Source organism: Onychostoma macrolepis, chromosome 11 (assembly GCF_012432095.1).
Source record: "Onychostoma macrolepis isolate SWU-2019 chromosome 11, ASM1243209v1, whole genome shotgun sequence".
NCBI lineage: Eukaryota > Metazoa > Chordata > Actinopteri > Cypriniformes > Cyprinidae > Onychostoma > Onychostoma macrolepis.
Window position 1 is genome coordinate 9,215,618 of NC_081165.1, and position 19,961 is coordinate 9,235,578.

Here is a 19,961-nt window from a genome sequence, read left to right on the forward strand (position 1 = left end):
TGTCACTCCTGCAGAATGAATGCTTCATCTCGTTCTGTACACACAGAGTTTGACCATTTATGGAAGTGACAACTGCATTCTAGAACCAAATTTACTTCTGAAAACTTCAAGTAGCGACAACTACAACCCATGTTGTATGAATAGGACCGAACTGGAAAACTAGCTCAGAATCGTCTGATCCTGCTCCAACAAAAAAACCTGGAAGCTCTAGTAATGGTAAAGATGCATAATAACACCTAGTGTCTTAACAACTAGTCTGCCCAACTAGCAGCTAACCAAGGGGTAATCAATCTTGCTTTTTGAATTCAAATCTGTTTTATGCAACTGACTTTTAAAAGTTGAACAATCTAGTACCTGTAAGACCTACAAAAATTGTTCAAAACAACAACAACAAAAAAAAAAAATTAAAAGGCCAAGAAATGTCGAAGATTTACAGGCATTACAATAGACAGACAATATTACAATAAATGTTTAAAATGCCATCTATAGAAATATGCATTTTTAAATTTTATATATGAAAATAATAATCAATGGAGCAGAATTTCCATTTACCAGTATGCATTAATTCTACTTCCTGTCATCTCAATTCAAATTCCAATAAAAGTTTCTGTGGGGTTTGGCCTATTCATTTCAAATTAATAAATTAAATTAATTGAAAGGGAGCTGAATATTGTGCAACTCTGACATACACAAACAAAGTGATACTCACAAGCCAAAACCAACATTGCCTTCAAGCTTAATAAGAACAGCGAGCCCATCTAAGGATATAAGGACCGCACACGACTTATGTCAGGAGAAAAACAAAGGAGTCACTACATCCTGTCAAATTCTGTGTAGCTAGAGGGGAAAGTGACAATTCCAAGGCAGGTTGGGGAATTCGATGAAAAACCATCACAGTGTCGCAACTAAATGGGTTTGGAGCACACAGCTGGTGAAGTCTCCTCTCTTTTGGAACCCATCTATTTTCTCCATCTTTCATCGTGGTGGGACCTTTCGAAGAGCAAAAGGAAAAAAAACAAAAAAACAAGGAGTGAGCTAATAAGCATTCTCAGTGGTCCCAACTCTGACGTGTAGAGAAAGGTCATTCCAAATATATTTACTTATAACAGCACAATGCATTATGGGGACAGCACTCATAAAATGCAAAGAGCATATAATATAATTCGCAGCGTGAGGGAAGCGCTTCATATCTCTGACAGCTTTTGCATATGTGATTGCAATTGAGCATCCAGCGTGCTGCCTCGTTCAATCAAAAGCCTTTAATTGAGCACGGACATTAAAGAGAGAAGCATCTGCGGGATGTCCCTACGGTCAGCGCAGACCCCGAGACGAGCTGCTATATTAAAGTGTAAATATTCGAACGGTGCCATTGCTCAAACAGCTTGTCTGAACCAGACCAAGAAGTCATTTGGTTTAATGCTTTAAGATGCAGACCCACCACAAGGGAAATTGTCTGGTGACAGCCACTATTGCTCTTAAAATGCTTCCCTGCCAAGAATCTTAAACCCATCACCTGCTATGAAAGCCTCCTAAGGGGAGCGTGCTGAGAATTTCGACCAGATGGATATCCAGCGCCAACCGGAGCACTTCGGATACAGGTCGAGTCGAGCGTTCCTTGAATGTTTTGTCAATGTCGACTACTTTGCCAAGTGAAACAGCAGCCCGGGCGATTGCCTCACGAATCATGAATAAGTTATTGAGAGGTTTCCTTGGCGATAAGGTTCACTGACATCTTTTGGACTGTGCGATAGCTCATGCTAAACTGGAGGGGATGACGGATGGTGCTAGCCTTAGATAGCTTTGTCAGTGTCACAGCCCCCATTCCCCGCTGGGTCCCGAGCAGCCCGGACCGGGCGGCGCCGGGCACAGAAAGAAACACGTGGCTGGAGCGTCTAGAGAGACGCTGGTGACAAAAAAGCGAGCTCTCGATCTCCTAACTCAAATAACTACTTGCCTGCATCCCATATTTCTCCGTGACCTTAAAGGAAATGACAGCTCTCATCTGGGAGTTGGTGTCAGGTCAAAATACAATTGTTTTTCTCTTGCTACCCTTCTCCTCTACCAATGACAGAGAAAACGGATGACTGTCGGCAGGAATTCTCCATCTGTATAATGACGGTCTCACTTTTCCTTTCAACGCTGGACCTGAGGCTTCATTTGAAAGTAGACAAATGCAAAATGTATGCAGTTATTCGCAAATGACTGGTGCTGTGTAACGACCCACTGTCAAAAAAAAAGACAACACTGGACACAGTTACAACCTATTTTAATTTCATAGCATGACACATTTTTTCCTCCTAAACCAGCTTTTTTGGCTTTTTGGTCATGGAAGTTGAAGGTCAAGTTCACCCTCTGCACGACTTTGCTATTACTGTTAACCAGCACTGATGAAAAACCAGGAATTTGTATTAAGAATGTGCATTTTGATTGAAACCGCTTATGTTATGTGCAGTTCTGCTCCATTTGTCCAAAAGCTACAATCTGTCAAGGTTACAGGAATGTGAGTTTCCCTATAGAGTAGCACGGATTATCAGAACATGTGGGATATCGCCTGGAAATGATGCATGGCCGTTTGGGCTCTGCTGCATGCGAAGGAGTCTAGACCTTTGTCCCAGAGCACAGAGGGGCGTCAAACCACTATTCTGCTGATCACTAGAGCTGAAAGCCTCCTGTGAAATGGCCATGTCAATGGTTTTCCAAACGCACATGACAGGAACCAGTCATGTCTGATAAGCTGACATCAAAATTGACCCCATTTACTTTCTTAATACATGCTCTTAGTCTCATTGAGAACAATTCATCAGTGCATTGTTTTAATGAACAAAACTGATTTCATAATCTTTCATCAAAATTAATGAGAATTGCCAAATAAAATAACCATTTAAGCACTCTAATGTTTGCATTAATTTAAAACTGTGTTAATGTTAATTTAATGAAGGTTATTGCAATAATAGCAAATATTTTCAAAAAAAGAGTGCATTACTCAATGCCCTGATCAAAAAGCCTCCTCAAAAGTGGGTTCTAACAGCATTTCTGTAGTCAGCTGCAAACTTGCATTCAGGACCGGGTCCATTCTTGTGTGCAACATCAAATTTACACAATGAAATCACATCCAGATTAACAGAATCAGTTTCTGCTCATTTTTTTTCCTGCTGTTTATCACGTTTCTCCCAGAAATGCAACACATTATAGATGTAAAATGGGTTGTGAGAGCAATTAATTCAACATGCTGTGATTCTGATAAATGTCCATGTGCAGATGTACAGACATCAAAATATCACAATTATATACGTGTATATGAAAGCTATAAATAACGCGAGGTTACGCTTAAACATTCTAACCGACTAGATCAGCTGATTTATTACCGGAATGTGTCCGTTAAATAGAGATTCAGAACGGCACACAGCTAGAGCTTCGTGATGAAAGTGGAACAAGCTCTCATAACAATAATGAAGTCATGATTTTATTACAACCCAGGTCTGATAACACATTGACGCCTGAGTCTTAAGTAGTCGTTTCTAACCCTTAAGCATTTGGCTAATCATTAAAACCCCATACTTTTCAGTACCTCGACATACATCTTTTCAAACGCTTTTCAATACAGTTTGTGCATGTTTTTTCCCCAGCGCAATGTTAAAAATAGAACTACTATTATTGACAAGCCAAGGGTGAGACATCCATTTAGATTTAATTAAACTATATCTATCAGGCGGATCAAAGTCGAGAAAATTCAATACGGAACGTATCCGAGGGGTCTTTCTTATTCACCCCTCTTCCTCTCCATCTCCTCTCCTAGCACTTATTTTCAGATTAGGGTCTCGGTTTTCTTTCAAACACTATGAATCTTGGGCCGAAAGTGTTTTTTTTTATTCTTCTTTACCAATTTTCTCACACTTTGCAGGGTGCTTGAGGACCTTGACAGACACTTGGCAGGCTGAATGCCCCTTGCATCAAGGGCTCCTCTTTCATCTCCTCAAAAAACTATAGGCTTTGTTTTTTTTTATTTCCTTCTCTGCTCTGAATCTTTCAGATAGCAAGCCGGTGTGGGCAGGCATGAATCAGCCGCTCGCACTGCGACTCGAGTTAATCATGAATAATTGGCCCAGGCTACTAGTGAGGCATATGCTAAGAATGAGTGACTAATTATGCCTTTGGCTAGATGCTAGTGACCCCTCAGCCTGTTTGAGGAGTCGCAGCACGTTACTAATATGGGAGAGAGGTATAAACAAACAGGAATCCGGCTGTTTAGCTCCACTTGCCCAATTACAAGGATCCAATTAGAGAACAGCATCCCAGAGCCAGTAACACAATTTATGACCAAGGCGGGGATTTTATCTGCGCAAACTAAGCATGCTAGTCGTAATCTCAACGGCCACGCCATCTTTAATTTGGAGTATGGACTATTCTAGGTCTTTTGCACACTGCAAACTCATTTGGCCAAGAAGAAAGAAAACTTAATTTATGATGCTGTCAGTTTTCACTGCACTCCATCTACAGTACCTGTTTTTAAATGTGGGAACAAGTCCTATGTGAACAGCCCCAAGATGAGAAAATACCCTTCTGATGTGAAACCAAAAGCCAAAAGAGTATTTTTTTATAATCTAATTCAAAATAATGAAAAATAGAGTATAGTAAATAGTATATCTATATAGTAAAATACAGTATATATATATATATGTGCAAAGAGCAAATTGGTTACTGCATTTCTTAATAAAAAAAATAAGTTTCCTACCAATGCATCCAGCATGTGATCTTTCTCCAAAACTTCAATGTTACCAACATCCCTCAGAAAGACTGGGCAAAGAGCAGCTCCATCTAAAATTGGAGCGCTGTTGAGTGCCAGTTGCCAAACTCAGTGGGATGCTTTTAAGGCTCGAGGCTGGCACAATCATCTCAATTTTTTATTATTTTTATTTATTTATTTGTATTTTTTAACTGCAGTCTGGACAACTGCGTAGCAGTCTGCCAGTCAGTGTACACCCAGACAAACTCTGAGTCTATCTGGTTCACTATCACACTGGGCACAGACAGTGTTTTAAATACCGACACACAAGAGACTTTGTTTGTTGGCTAATTAGCTGAGTGCAGACTGGTTTTTCAGCCGGCATTGTTATAATTGCAGCCAGTTTATGCCGCTGACCTTTTTTTCAGCTGCATTTTCTGCATCTGCAGTTTTTATTGGTGCAAATTTTATGCAAGGACATGTTTTTTAATGTCTTGCTTGGTAATGTTGTTTGTGGATGTGTGTGTGTGCTGTATACCAGACACACATTTGCAATTCAGGACTGATTGCTGCTTTTTCAGTGTTGTATTTTCCTTGGAGTCTTTCTTTGAAGATGTGAAATGATCATTTCTGCACTGACCGTTCCTTCACGACACCATCAAGGCTCACACTGTATGCATTTATGGCCTTCAATCTTTGCCTTCAAAGAGAAATTCCATTTCCAAAGAGAAAGAAATTGATGTACAGTAACTCCTATCCCTATGAACCATGACTCCTGCATCATGTCTTTTAATCTAATGATCCATTTCCTCGTATGCATCCATACATCCACCTATATTTTTGTAACGTGTGAGTCACAAAAAATATACTCTTGAAGTAGTTTTGCGTGAACCTAAAGAGCTAAATGATATAATATAATGAAAAAAAACAACAACATTCAATTTCATTTACTGACATTTACAGTATGTTCATTTAATTATTGAATCATTCCTAGAGTCACCCGTATTGAAATCATCTCTTTAAGTAGTTGATATCTATTGTAGAGTGTTCCAAATCACTTCTCAGGTTCCATTTGTTTTGGATGCTGCCTATGTAGGGAGTAGTAAGGGAGCTGGCTCGCTAGGTTTTGGAACAGAGCTAACGACTCTGAACAGTTCATAAGAGACTGAAATCTAATAAACCATCTTTGACGGACACACAGCCTTTGAATGGGTTTCCAAGACAAAGACAGAGAGTCGAGGTGACGGCAGCAGGTGTCACCTGTACTAAAAGGATGGTGCTGAAAACTGCCCTTAACGAAACAGGCCTTTACAAAGGGCCAAATAAGAACAGTGCTTATCCAGCAAAAGTGCTGCTAGATGGAGTGTAAAGTGCACACATTTTCCATGACGCCACAGTAATGAGGTTTTATATTGGTCTGGCACCTAACTCGCATCCCACCAGCCCCTCTTTATATCTACTGCTACTTCTCCATACCGCTTCATCTCTGTTTGTTGTTTTTTTAGGAAGCCTTTTAGGGTCACCAAGGCTGCATTTATTTGATCAAAAATACAGTAAATTTTGAAATACTATTAGTTTAAAATAATTTTGAATATATTTTAAAATGCAATTTATTCCTGTGATGCAACGCTGAATTTTCAGCATCATTACTCCAATCTTCAGTGTCACATGATCTTTCAGAAATCACTATTTGAAAACAGCTGCTTAATATTTTTGTAGTAACGGTGGTATATTGTTTAAGGATTTTAATGAACAGAAACCAAAAAAGGTATTTATTAGAATTTTTTTTTTTGCAACATTGTTAATGTCTTCACTATCATTTTTGGTCAATTTAAGGCATCCTTTCTGAATAAAAACATTAATTGCTCACACTATGAAGAAAATTATTTCATTAGCAATGCCTGGTTCCTGTGTGCTTAGACCAGCCTTAACTAGCTGAAAGTTGTGTCAAATATGATATATAAAAAAATAAAAAATACTTTTAAGAACATTTCAGTAGCCACTCTCGTTTAATAATATGACCTCATTACAATATGACATTATTCTTCTGCTTTTCGCAAATCAAGAGTCAAAACTCAAATCTATAGCCTGGCACCGGGGAGATCAAATTAAGCATGGCACAAATTGATTAGCTCATTTCATTTCGTTTCAGAAAAGAACGCCATCCACCTGGAAAACTCACTCAGCATTCCTCCCCTCTTGACCAAACCATGGACTCACATGTGTTCGGGCTCACAGCTGTTCTTACGAAACTATCTGCAGTGAAAAAAAAGCACTAATCGCTGCAAGTGAGCTAATTTTTGCTGAAACATGATGAAGTGTTGCCTTAAGTATTAATAAAGTGTAGGTAAGTCATGCACATTAATCACTGTCTCTATGCAACGGTGTTCCTCAAGGGTCCATCCTCGGAATTGTGGAATTTGTCCGATTCTCTAACGGATCCTGATGAAACGCAGACCGTATTACACGCACACATGCAAATTAATAAATAAAATAAAAATGAAAAGTGAGGACTCAAAAGCCCACCAATACTTTATCATGGTCACGGTGGCCGCCAGACAACGGGCTCCTCGGGAGTCCACCTCACCGCCGGCCAATAAAGAAAGCCGACATGGTGCAGATTACCAAATGATGCTCCAGCATACATAATGGAGATCATGGAACATCTCAAACGCACAGTTTCTCTCTGCACACTAATTAAATCAATGGAGAGACCTGGTAGAGAGAGAGAGAGAGATTGGTTGGTGAAATAATGAAGCGCTTTAAAAATGATCTGTGCTACTGTGGGGCCCGCCGGCCCAGACAGACTTGAGTCGAGGAGGGATATGCAATATGCAACCAAATAGGCGAGGTATATTAATCTTGGCATGCCTCTGAGCTCCGGCTAAATGAGATGGTCCCTGCACAACTGCCTCAAATTTTTATTTTTTTCCCCCCCACCCTCTTTTTTTCCATAGATTGGTGTCCGTAGTCCTCATTGATTTAATGTTTAAAGCTCCCTTCCTCCCTGTACCTGGTTTGGAATTACAATGGAGTCTGACAAAGCAAACTGATGAAACTCTGTATCTTCACAAGAGGCATCAACATGAAGCATGAAGACAGATACCCATGCAAATACATATTCCTTACAGCCGCGTGGTATCTCGGTGCGCCGCCTGAGGGGAAACGAACACATGTTGGATACAGACGGCCAGGTTTACTGTCATAAGAGTCACCTAGAAGCTTTAGGATTACATCAAACCTCGATTTCTGCCATCTTTTGTCAAGAAATCCGTGTTTAATGAGCAAGGATTCTCTTTTCGGACAGCTTCCGTTATTATTTCTGCATGCAAAGCGGTGATTGAACATGACCGGGTTTGTAAAGATTACTTCAGCTTTAAAAGCAAAGAGCATCTTTGATGTTCACAGTATTTATGATGGTTCTCACAACCGTCACTCTTTTTTTTTTCCCAGAGCGCAAACTAAATATTTTATATTTGGCAAAGTTGCTGAGTTATAGCGAACGAGGCATTCCTGACATGCGTTTTTGTTTGGCCGGGAATGAAGTCGAAGTCGCTTCACCAGAGGCGATCTTATCATATCACGAGGGACCTCATGCTAATATTTGATTTCTTCCAGCTTTGCTGCCCAACAAAGCTGGTTATGACTATGCATATGCATACATCATCTCACATGACTTGATTAAACAATTACATTGCTTGGTGTTGAATTTTAAAAACTAGCAGGAAAATTTTGTCCGTCCATTGAATCAAGCCTGCCTAGGACCCCAGGGTGTAGCTGTTTATAATGTCTGACCAAACAAATGCATACAATGCAAATAAAAACATAACTGAACATATGCATATAATATAGACTAAGCTAGCAAGATAATTGCCTTGTAGAAAGCAAACTTAAAAAAAGGCTTTGCTTACTATTTTATCTATCTTTATACAGCTGTATGATTGTCTCGATTATAATTGTAGATATTTTATATGTGAATTAAATATACATTATATGTAATATACTTTTAAATTTTTGTATGAAAGTAGTTTTCGTAGAATTTCTAATCAGGCACAGAATGTAGAATCCATTATTTTAGCCAATGGGATCGCTTTGGGGTCTTCAATGGGCAAACTGAATCATTCACGACACGGCACCACACTGGCACAGCTTGTCCTAAACCTAAACTTGAGTGTACCATTAATTCGTTTTTCACTATTTTCATTATTTTTACAGTTTTCTCCTAAATTCTTATTAGTGCAATCCATCTGGATTTTACTTTCGAGTTTTAAATTTGATTTACATTACTGTTATAACATATTTTCACCGTTTTACAGTGAAAAAGAACCGTAATACTGAATTTCTTTTAATTCGGCAAATACATAAAATTCAGTAAAACAAATTACTTAATTTAGTTGTTTAATTGTCATAAATAATTATACATAAAAATGTATAAAATGTCTAATGAAAAAGTTTTTGAAAAATCTTATATCTTATTTATTTCTTTTGATTTTGTGATGAAATGCATCCCACAAAAATCTACCAAAATCCATCTGATTGCATATCAAACTACATCCATTCAGACCCAGGAAATCTGATAAACTGTGCACCGCACTGGTACAGCTTGTTATAAACCTAAACCTGGGTGTACGAGAGGCATATTATAGTTTGGCATGTCTTTGAACAGGGTCAGAGCAAACAAAGCTCTGCTACCGCCTCAGAGACAAACACTTGTGACGTGCTGTTATTGACTCTGGCTTACTTGTATGTTTTTCCTTTCCTGCTAAAAGGTTGAGTGAGGTACTTGCCGATGATAAGACAAGTAGTATATCACGAAGATTTATTAAATCCATCTTCCCCCGGAGAGGGAACAAACACAATGTGTACTATTTACCAGAGCTACTCAAAGAGCAAAGATGAATGATGCGGAAAGAGCTTCCTCTCAGGTAAAAGGCAGATAGTATCGTGAACAGAGCAGGGCATTGTAATCAAAACTATCTGACCTCTATCTGTAGCAGCGTACACAGGAGGGCCCTGTCCGATGGGACGTATGCGTTGAAAAGAGGACATCAGTCACACAGGTCGGTCTGACCTAATGGCTTATCCGTACAGCAAGGTTATATGAATACAGCCTCAAAAGACTGAGTGTCCGCGAGGAGAGCGTTAGAGGTCGAGGTGGATTAGGAAGGATCCGACCCCTGCGTGCAGCTTAGACGAATCTCTCTGATCTATTGTTCAAAACGCCTGCTGTTCGCTTTGTGACAGCCTCTATTTGAAACCTATCTGCACCGGTGCTGCGGCATAAAACAATGGGGCAATTTGTTTTACCTTATCTCGCAAATGAGCGATGCACCTTCGAGTGACAGCATCTTTATGCCGTGTCGTAGCGTTGCCGCAAAGCGGAACATTAATACACAAAGCTAATTGATGGCAATTGTAAGTAGGTGCACGGCACAGTGATATTGGAGAGGCTTTGAAAATTGTCACAGGAGAGGGTTTGTATGAGGCTGATGATTGTGTGGGAAATAATAGCTGGCTCGGGGTCTCTGCTGTTTCTAGGTGTTGTCGGAAATTGAAAACTGCTGAGGCATTTCAACATCAACTCCTCATATTATGGTGCAGCTTTCTGCGTTGTTTTCTGCACGCAGCATTATTCTGCAGCGAGGATCTTTACGCAAATGCTGGACTACCAAGGTTTACCATATAAAATAGGTTAGTATTGGACATATTTACATATGATTATTTATAAAAATAAAAATAAAAATTTAAAAAAAACATTACTTTAATTGATTCTAATATATCGGTGTCAATTTCAGGAAAACATGCATTATTTTTGTGTTCATAGTTGTGTTTATATTTCACAATGAGGACTTTTCTTGTCAGAATTGTGAGGGAAAATGTCCGAATTGTGAGATATAAACTCATTAAAAACAAACAAACAAAAAACCCAATAAAAATAATAATGTTCTTCATTATTTTCATGAGAGTTTTCTCCTAAATTCTCAGCCGGATTTTACTTTTGAGTTCATTTTAAATTTGATTTACATTACTGTTATAGAATATTTCTGATTATTTTACAGTGGAGAAGAAAAAAAAAAGAAACGCAATACTGTTTTTCCTTTAATACAGCAAGTACATAAAATACAATAAACCAAATGTGTAATCACTTGAATACTTCATTTAGTTGTTCAATTATGTTTAATTATCACAAATAGTCAAAAATGTATAAAAATGTCCAATAAAATACTTTTTCACAATTTTTTCACAAAATATTGTATTAGGGCTGTGCAATTAATCGAAATTCAGTTTCGATTTCCGCCTCCAACGATTATGAAAATACAGTAGTCGAGATAAAATGATTTTTGCACCCCGTTCCGCCCCCTTTCCAGCGGTGCACTTTCGTTCCTCCATAAAAGCCCAATTTCACGTGCAAATCAGTAAAATCGTGTAACGAGACTTTTGCAAAATGTGAAGTGCTTGATTTAAAAGCATGAAAGAGAACTTGCGCACTTCCTCGGGAAGATTACTGTGTAACTTATGCGCTCAGAGATGGAAAAGGACACGGACATGTGAAGTAATCTTTTAGCGCCTAAACGGTCAAATGCACACAAAAATGTGTCAAAATGCGACGCTTAGTGATTATTCATGTAAACCCTCATCGGTTATGTAATAAATGAACGTAAAGTGTTGAGAATAAAAATACATGTGTAACAGTAAATTGGATCTGCGCGGCTCTTAAAGTGACAGCGGGCTATATTCCTGCTGCGACTGTGTGCTTTATATTAATCAAACAACAAAAGACAAATCCAAAATCACTCGCTGCTCTTGACTAAAGGACTTTTGTAACTTTAATAAGAAACAAAGGAAGTTTAATTCTTACAGTGAAGACTATGCTGTTTTATTTTACATTGGGTTATTAAATTTCTCTAGTAGGCTGTTAACTGAATAGCTAGACTTGCATTAAAAAAAAACTTAAAGTGCAGTTTGTTTCATTTGTATCTTTTTTTTATTCTATTGTATTATTTTGCTTTTTTATTACTGGCAGTTTAATTATTTTCAATAATTCTGAGGACCTTTTTTGTTGTTCTTGGGGTTTTTTTTAACTAATATTAGTTACTTTGATATTCTGCTGTGATAGAGAATTGTGACATTTCGCTGGTCTCTAAAATGTAGATGTCATAGTAACCTTATTTACAGAAAATATATATTTGAGATATATACATCACTATCTTTAAATAAATCTTTCATATAAAGTTTTGGTCATATGGCCCACTAATAATCATTTTAAATAATATTGACCAAAATAATTGTGATTATGATTTTTGTCATAATCGAGCAGCCCTATATTGTATCTTATTTCTTTCTTTTGATTTTGTAATGAAATAAGTCCCACAATTTTTTTTTAACCGATTCAACCATGAGCATACAATAATATAGAAATCTACCCAAATCCATCTGATTGCTGATTGAATATCAAAATATGTCCATTCAGACCCAGAAAATCTGATAAAACTGCGTACAAAACATAATTAGCAATAATTAGCAATGTCGGAAAGCATAATTTAGGACTCCACTGATTTAGATTTTGCAATTAACTGTTCTTAATTAAACTTGATGGTGAAAGGCATCAATGAGTTTATAACACAAGATGCTCGTTGCTTAATAAAGTCAGTAAAGCACTGTGGCCTGACTATACTCTGCCTGACACTTAATTTTCCTTAACTAATACAGAGCTTAGTATCATGACAAGGTGGTGTTGCACCGCCAAAACTACTGCACCGAACCTTCTCTGGCTTCCTGGACCCTAACAAAAGAGGACAGGCAAGCTGTCATCGTGATGAGCCGCCCTTGAAAGCTGTTCACATCATAGTGCACCTGTCACGCTGGCCTCATGTACGTGACGGCAGAGCTCAGAGCAGATAAAAAAACAGCTGTCTGGATCGCCGTCCCGATTGTGTTCACAGGACAGGCCTGGATGTGGAGGTCAGACCCAATGAGGGCTTATTAAGGTCAGCTGTCACAGCCCTGCGTGTGTGTGTGTTTACAAATCCGCTTCAGTGCGAGTGGGATGCTGGTTTGTTATCTGGACGTTTGAGAATTGGGAGATGGTCAGTAATGAATGTACTTTAAGAGGAGCAGTTGATTCATCTGTTAAATAAGGGAGGCGATTTCTTCATGACGAGGAAAGTCCAACCGCTCTCATCAGCTTTTACTACAATGCAACTCTGCTGTATTCATTTACACGGGTATCAATGAGTGATCTATATAATCCAATTGAGGTGAAATGATTTTGGGGGGTAAAAAATGCAAAATATAGGCTCATTAATCAGCTGACAGCTAGTATCAATGCAATTAAAAAAAAATAATTAAAATAACATAACTCATAATTCACAAATTCTATCAATGAGAATATGTCTGAAAAATTAACAGAATATATAAAAATAAAAAAAATGAAATGAAAAGATAACATTCCTTCTATAACTTTAAATGTGATTGGGGGGAAAGGGTAAATACTGACAAATAAATAAACAACACTGATGTATGGAGGCTACTTTCCAACACAGAATAAAAAATGAAATTTCTTCAGAACAGCAAGAAAAAAGTCAGAATTTTAAGATATAAACTAAAAATAGTGAGATAAAAAGTCAGAATTGTAAAATATAAACTCAGAATTGCAAGGAACAGTCACAATTGTGATATATAAACACAATTTCTAAAAAATAAAAAGTCTGAATTGTGTGGTATAAAGTCAGAATTGCAGGGACCAAAGTCAGAATTGTGAGATAAAAATTCACAATTACTTTTTTTTTTTTTTTTTTTTATCCCATGGTGGAAACAAGACTGATTCACATGACTAACTAAAGCAAACATAACAGGGAAAATTATAACAACAAGGAAATAATGATGGGATAAATAAAAGATGAAATGGTTACCAAGGTTATGATGGAGGTCAAGGTTCAGATGACGAGTTCAAAAAAACTGGGAAACCACAACGGCAGATGCTCTGTCGTCTCTGAAGGAAACAAAAGTACAGGGAAAATGAATGAATGAGCCATCGTCCTGGCCAAAGACAGCTTTATGAAAGCACACAGTCCAGAAGGAGCAGGCCTACAACTGAGATTAGATGTCATTAACACAGCAAGATAACAAACAAACATTGTCAACAATAGGTCAGTTAGGGAGGGAAGTACTCTGTGCTCAAACGGGAAAGCGGCCTCATTAGCTGAACACTACATTTAAATTGGCTGCTTTATGAACACAAGCGCTCTGGTCAATTTATGCACGTTTCCGGCTTTTGTCCTTCTCGTGCTACATATGCTCCGCGAGCCGATTATAAATTACCTTTGAGATTTACTGTAAGAAACGACTCTTTGTTTTTCATTTTAAACCCACTGAGAACATTAAAAGTTACTTATCGCACAGATAAGCCAGAATTTTTCCTGCGCCTTTTTTCCCCCCACAATGTTCAAACATAATGAAATTAACATAAACTACGTTCAAGTCTAATCAGAAATTGCTCCTCCAACAGGGAATACGCTGCTTGATGTAATTATTGAACTCGCCTGGAATGTTTTGGGCTTACGATTATTTTCCGTTTTAATGTGTTTTTAATTGTAGCTGTGTTCTTATCTTCCCATGTAGATTAGCATCAAGCCATTCATTTGCAACCATGACGGAAACAACAACCCGACTGCGTGTTAACGGCGCAGCTAGCCCACCTCCCGGACACGGTCAGGCCTTTGATTCCAGAGCCAGTGTGGAGCCGCATGCTAATTACCACTTGCAGCAGCTAAAATACGATTAGCCTGAGCGCCACTCTTACATCTACCGGTCCCTGAAGCGCACGGAAACTGCGAAAGAACAATAAAACGAGCCGAGACTGCTAGCTGGCATTTTTCTCCCCGTCTTTTTTCAGATGTCATTTTGTCACCAGCGAAAAGCCATCAGCAAAATGAGATAGTGTTTACAGGGCGAGCCGGATGAAAAACAGCTCCAGTAATGTCTCCCGTTCAGTGGACTATAAGTGTTCCTCGGCGATACGCGGAGAAGCTTTAATGGGAAGAAAAAAGACGAATGCTCTTGCCATAATTACAACGGTTTCGGTGTGCGTAATTGTGATGGTTTCTTACATCTAGACAGAAGTGCTAACAAAAGCAGTCTATTGTTCTTGCCCCTTCAACAAAAAACCCCCCTCGTCTAATGATTCAGGAATCTCATTTTCCCGCACCTAATGATTGTGAACAGAAAGGGTTCTGCACGGTAATAGCCCGCTTCGTCGTAAATAAGCACGGAAACAATCGTGATGAGGGAATTATCCCATGTGCTCGGATCCGACGACTAAAACATAAGCAAAAGCAAGATTAGCAGGTGTCCTTGAGATAGTTTTCCACCTCGCAGCAACTGGGAAAATAAAAGATCAGCAGAGTACACAGAATTAAAGCAATAAGGAAATGTGTTTCGTACTTTCCTCACACAAGAACTGCTGAATCATCCTGCCTACTACTATTCATTTTATTACCGCAACAGCGCTCATTAGAATCAAATGCATGCATGCATACAGTAATTTAAGAAGCGCCATAAAGGTGGTTAGAAAGCATGAAAGTGAAAGCACGGCGAGAATACAAGTGCTTATGGTGAGCATCCTCTCTCCAGCGAGATCCTCTTCAACGGTGTATATGTTCAAATTACTCTCCCACTTACCCTCCAACCAATCTCCGAGATTGTATTAGGATGACTTTTACAAACACGGACTCCGGATCAGAGAAGACATGAACATTCATCAGCACGGGCCTTTCACGTGACGTCACGTGAGGAGCTCATTTTAGCCTGTGCAGTTTCTCAAGTACAAGAGCACACGGGGCGCAATTACCCGTCCTTTGGGAAATACACTCTGAATAGCTCATCAATACTTGTTACTTCTGTACGACACCGAAGCTAGATTTATTCATTCCCTCCCTAAACTCCCCCGGATGTGCACTTTGAACACAGCCGTTGTGGAGAAGCGCTGGATAATTAAGCTAGGTTTGCTAGGTTTATCTTTGTGGTTTGACAGTGCGTGCCTCTCTTTTACCCAGAAGTGCTTGACTTTTACGAAGAGTGTTATAGGTGTTTTAGCAGAAGGGGCCATAAAAAAATGGGGTCAAAGGGGAGCAGATCTTCCTAGTGGCGCGACTTGACTCAGTGAATGCAAATCGCCTTGGGGAGTGACAGCAAGATCTGTAGGTCAAGATGGCAAGGGATGCCCCATCTTGACTGGACATGTGTCTGCCACTGAGATGAATCTCAAAGTGTCAGGAGTTCGGCTTTTAAAAGTGGTCTGCATGCTCAATGTGGCCATCAAGAGGTGAGTGACCTTTGAAATCGTGCTGAAATGGACCAAAACCAAAATAGAAAGCAACAGTTGGAACCCAGAAGTTAACAAACGATAAACCTTTAAAGACAGACCGATTGTGAGGTTGTTAATCAATGCTTCTGTAACCCAGATGCACATGGGATTTGTTTTCTTTGCGCACAAATACGTATTCTCGTAGCTTCATAAAATTACAGTTGAACCACTGACGTCACATGGACTATTTAATGATGTCCTTACTACCTTATCTTAATTTGTGTTACAAAGATGAACGAAGGTATTACGGGTTTGGAATGAAATAAGGGTGAACAATTATTGACAGAATTTTCATTTTTGGGTGAACTATCCCTTTAACTCAAAAATTGAAATGGGAAAAATACTTCCGGAATCAAGGTGGCTAAAAAAGTGGACGGGCACTGTTGAGATTTACATCTGTGTTACTAACCAATAAGATTTCCAAGACCAGCTCTTAAGAAGCCTGAACTATCATGACTAACATGTTACCAGAACATTACAGCAGTGGAGTCTTTAAATTCAACCGTCAAGTCCACTTGAGTTTATACTCTGGGGAAAAGGACGTCTGTTTTAGTCCCACAATAACCATAGATGTTAGAAAGCAATTGTGTTTTAACTCAACCTGTACCAAGTACACAATAATATAGCTTAGCTGTCCGCTCAGAGCAACTGCAGCACTCCACGAGCGCCATATAGAAGGCAATTCCCGCACAATAGTAGCGCTATAAAAGACGGATTTCGAAGCGCTGTCGATATTCCTGCTCTTTTGGAGGAAGTACTGTCACTTTTAGAAGGATATAAAAGAGCCCTAAATCCTAAAGCCATGTGAGTGGGGATTTGAAGTGATGTGGCTTCACGTTTGTCGCTGGGGGGATGGAGCGACCTGTCACTTAGGACTGCCACTTCAGGTCATGCTCTTACTTCTTGTGTTCTTGAGAAGACAAACGCTTTGCCTAAAAGCCATTTGATGTTTTTTTTTTCCCTCACCATCTCCCCTTTTCACACAAACATGATGGAGCTTATTGCTAAAGACCAGCATGCAGATATTGTGAAGAATATACTCAAAATGCTTCTCGTGGAAACAGACTGTCTCCATTGTCTCAGCTGCACGTCATATAGAGCTAAGCATAATACAACCACATTACAGCCTTTCATCTGAAAGAGACATCTTCCTAATAATATCAAGAATGTATATGAACTCGGGGAAAAAAAACAAAACAAAAAAAACAGCCATATGCTAAATTCTGAACACCAGAACTAGGTTTTTAGGTTTTCTGATGAAGATGTGAGAGGTGTGTGTGTGTTGCTACCAAAATGTCGTCAGTTGTTCCTAAAGTTTTGAATTTTTCAGTTTGTATTAATCATTTATCGGTTCTTTAATATCCGCTCAACTCATAACTAGCAGCATCTAGCTGGTTTAATAAAGAATTGCACCCAACAACACAATATTGGTGAAATGATAAATGGCAATCTAATGGGTCTGGAAAGAAATGCACCCAACAATGGCATTACTGTACTTTCAACAAGAAACTGGGGAATCCACCAAAAACTTATTATTATTATTATTAAAACTTATTATCCATATTGTGGAGTAAATATAAAAATATTTTTAATTTAATTTAATTTTCTTTTTTTTTTTGTACATTTTATACTGGACCAACAACTAATATACAAAATGTAAAGGAAGCCTACTCTGCACAAATTCCTGTACAAAAACTGTATCACTGAACAAAACAAATTGAATGTTTCCTAAAAATTCAGTAAATAATAATAATAATAATAATAATTCTTACAGATTACCACAGGAACTTCTGTTCTTCTTGGCCACAAACTTATATTGTCTTTATCATCCGGACTCAAAGATGCCAACTACATTAAAAAAAAACAGCATGTGTCAGCAGTGCCCTCTGACCCCAGAAGAAACTCCAAATTCTTTCCAAACAGCTGCAGTTTGGGGTTTGATCAAGGCTCACAAGCATCACACCTTGTCACAGGAACACAGTGCTCAGCGTGGATAAGAGAGGACAGGCAAGTTATGAATTTGAGATAGAGGTGGCATGATTTGCTGCTCTCCACACTGTTAGAGTCCCATCAGCCTCCTGTACATTATTAATGGAGCGCCAAGGTAATGCAAGGTTGTCTTAGGGGTTTTTTAATCATGTAAAAATTGCCCTGACAGCATGGCATCCATTTTCTAAATGAGAACCGGTTAGCTTAAGAGCCTAGGTCACCGCTCGCGGATTGCGTCGGAGTAGGAGCTCAAATTTGTTTTTCAAGGAAAAGACAAGAACGGAGCTGATTCTGATGAATGGACTCTCTGTGTAACAGCTCACTGAAATAATGTTGACGTTAAAGTGGGCAGCAGGTAATGCTGAATCGCGGCTCTCCCGTGTTTGGTGTTTTGTTTCGACATGGCTATCACTGACAGCATTCTCATGTTTCAGAGGATGCCTCACATTCTCTGAGAACTGCCAACATGTGTGCCTGGAAGCCTGAAGGCAGGCAATTTTAGCACTGCGCTCAGAATCAATACTCTATCTCACTGTCAGAGTGCAGCGCACCAATCCTTCAAGGCCCCTGTTATTTATATTGTTTTAGCCCCGCAGTCGCAAAAAAGGCACTGATGATGAACGCTGTTCCTCTCTTGCCCTCTCTCCGTAAGTGAAAGTGCACAGGAGGGGAGTTAAAGGTTGGTGGAGGCATTATAGTGTAATGCCCCTAAAAGTGCTGTTTCCCACAATGCCCAGTGTGTGCGAATTCATTTTCTTTTCTTGTGTTTTTTTTCTTTTTTTCCCCCCAGCTGCAGGTCACTGGTTCCTGACAGCGTGTTTTCTAAACGTACATTTAGCTCAGCTGCGGGCTATATCCCTCTTAAATTTTCTTTTAATCGTTTTCAACCATTATCGTCATCATTGCAGCATCTCCTGTCAAGCAATCCTGGTATTACCGCATAAGTGTTTTGAAAGGACAATTACACAAAATCTGTTGTTATACACTTAGACATGGAGTGGCTGACCTTTTGTAGCATGGAGGTTTTAGCAATTGACATTTTGCAATCTTTACCTCTAAAAAGGCAACAGATATCCTTTTCTTTATGGGACTACAATGATTTGACACGAGTAAGAGTAACTCTTATTTAAGAGTCTGAATATAAAAAGTGCAATTTCAAAGTACATTCAAAGGAAAAATTTAGTGCATGAGATCATGGGATAAATAGAAAGTAAGCGAGTCCGTCACAAATAAATGTTAAAAATAAAATTCCATCTTGCTGTCAGTCAAGTTGCTTGCTCTGTCGTGTGTGTCATGTGTTCCCGCTTCTTGTGTCCATATTTGGTCATGTTCCTGTCCTTGTTAAGTGTGATTATTAGTTAAGTCTTGTCCAGCTGTGTTTTAGTCATTATCAGTAATTGTCATGTGTATTTAGTTCTTGCCTGTTTAGTTAGTTTTCGTCTGGTCTACTCGTTATTCCCCGGTGTTCCTGTCTGTCTCAGCCTTGCCTTGTCTTGCCCTGTTTTGATGTCATTATTAAAGACTATTATTTTGAAGTTTATCCTCGTCTCTGTGTTCCTCGTTCCTCCCTGCTGTGTGCACCGTGACACTTGCAAGTATGCTCTTAAAAATAAAAGTTCTTTTTTGGAATCTAGGCTTGATTATGGAAACTTTCTACTGCACAAAGGTTTTTTTTTTTAAATAGTGGAAAAAGGTTGTTTAGATTATTAAAATTATGAAAGCTTATCGTCTGCACGGGTGCTTATCGAAAGCATTGCGGTTTAAAAACAAGTGATGTTCAGCCGTTGAAACACAATGAGCAGTGAAAGAGAACTAATTTTGCTATATGTGCGCGCTGTCTAAGAGACTGTTTCTGAGTGCTGTCAGAGAGGTGCACACGGGAAG

At 38.9% G+C, this 19,961-nt stretch overlaps 1 protein-coding gene across 17 annotated transcripts in view; it reads right to left on the reverse strand.

The window, feature by feature from the left end:
- camta1b (calmodulin binding transcription activator 1b) overlaps nucleotides 1-19,961 on the reverse strand; it is a 332,021-nt gene that overhangs the window by 247,364 nt on the left and 64,696 nt on the right. The window contains exons 1-2 of one of the 17 annotated variants that reach the window (XM_058792237.1): nucleotides 15,404-15,465; nucleotides 13,636-13,715 (exon numbers count right to left, since the gene is read on the reverse strand). The exons of the other annotated variants lie outside the window; for them this stretch is intronic. The gene's annotated coding sequence lies outside the window, so the exon portion shown is untranslated. Of the gene's footprint in view, nucleotides 1-13,635; nucleotides 13,716-15,403; nucleotides 15,466-19,961 lie in introns of those variants that run through there. 17 annotated transcript variants of the gene reach the window in all.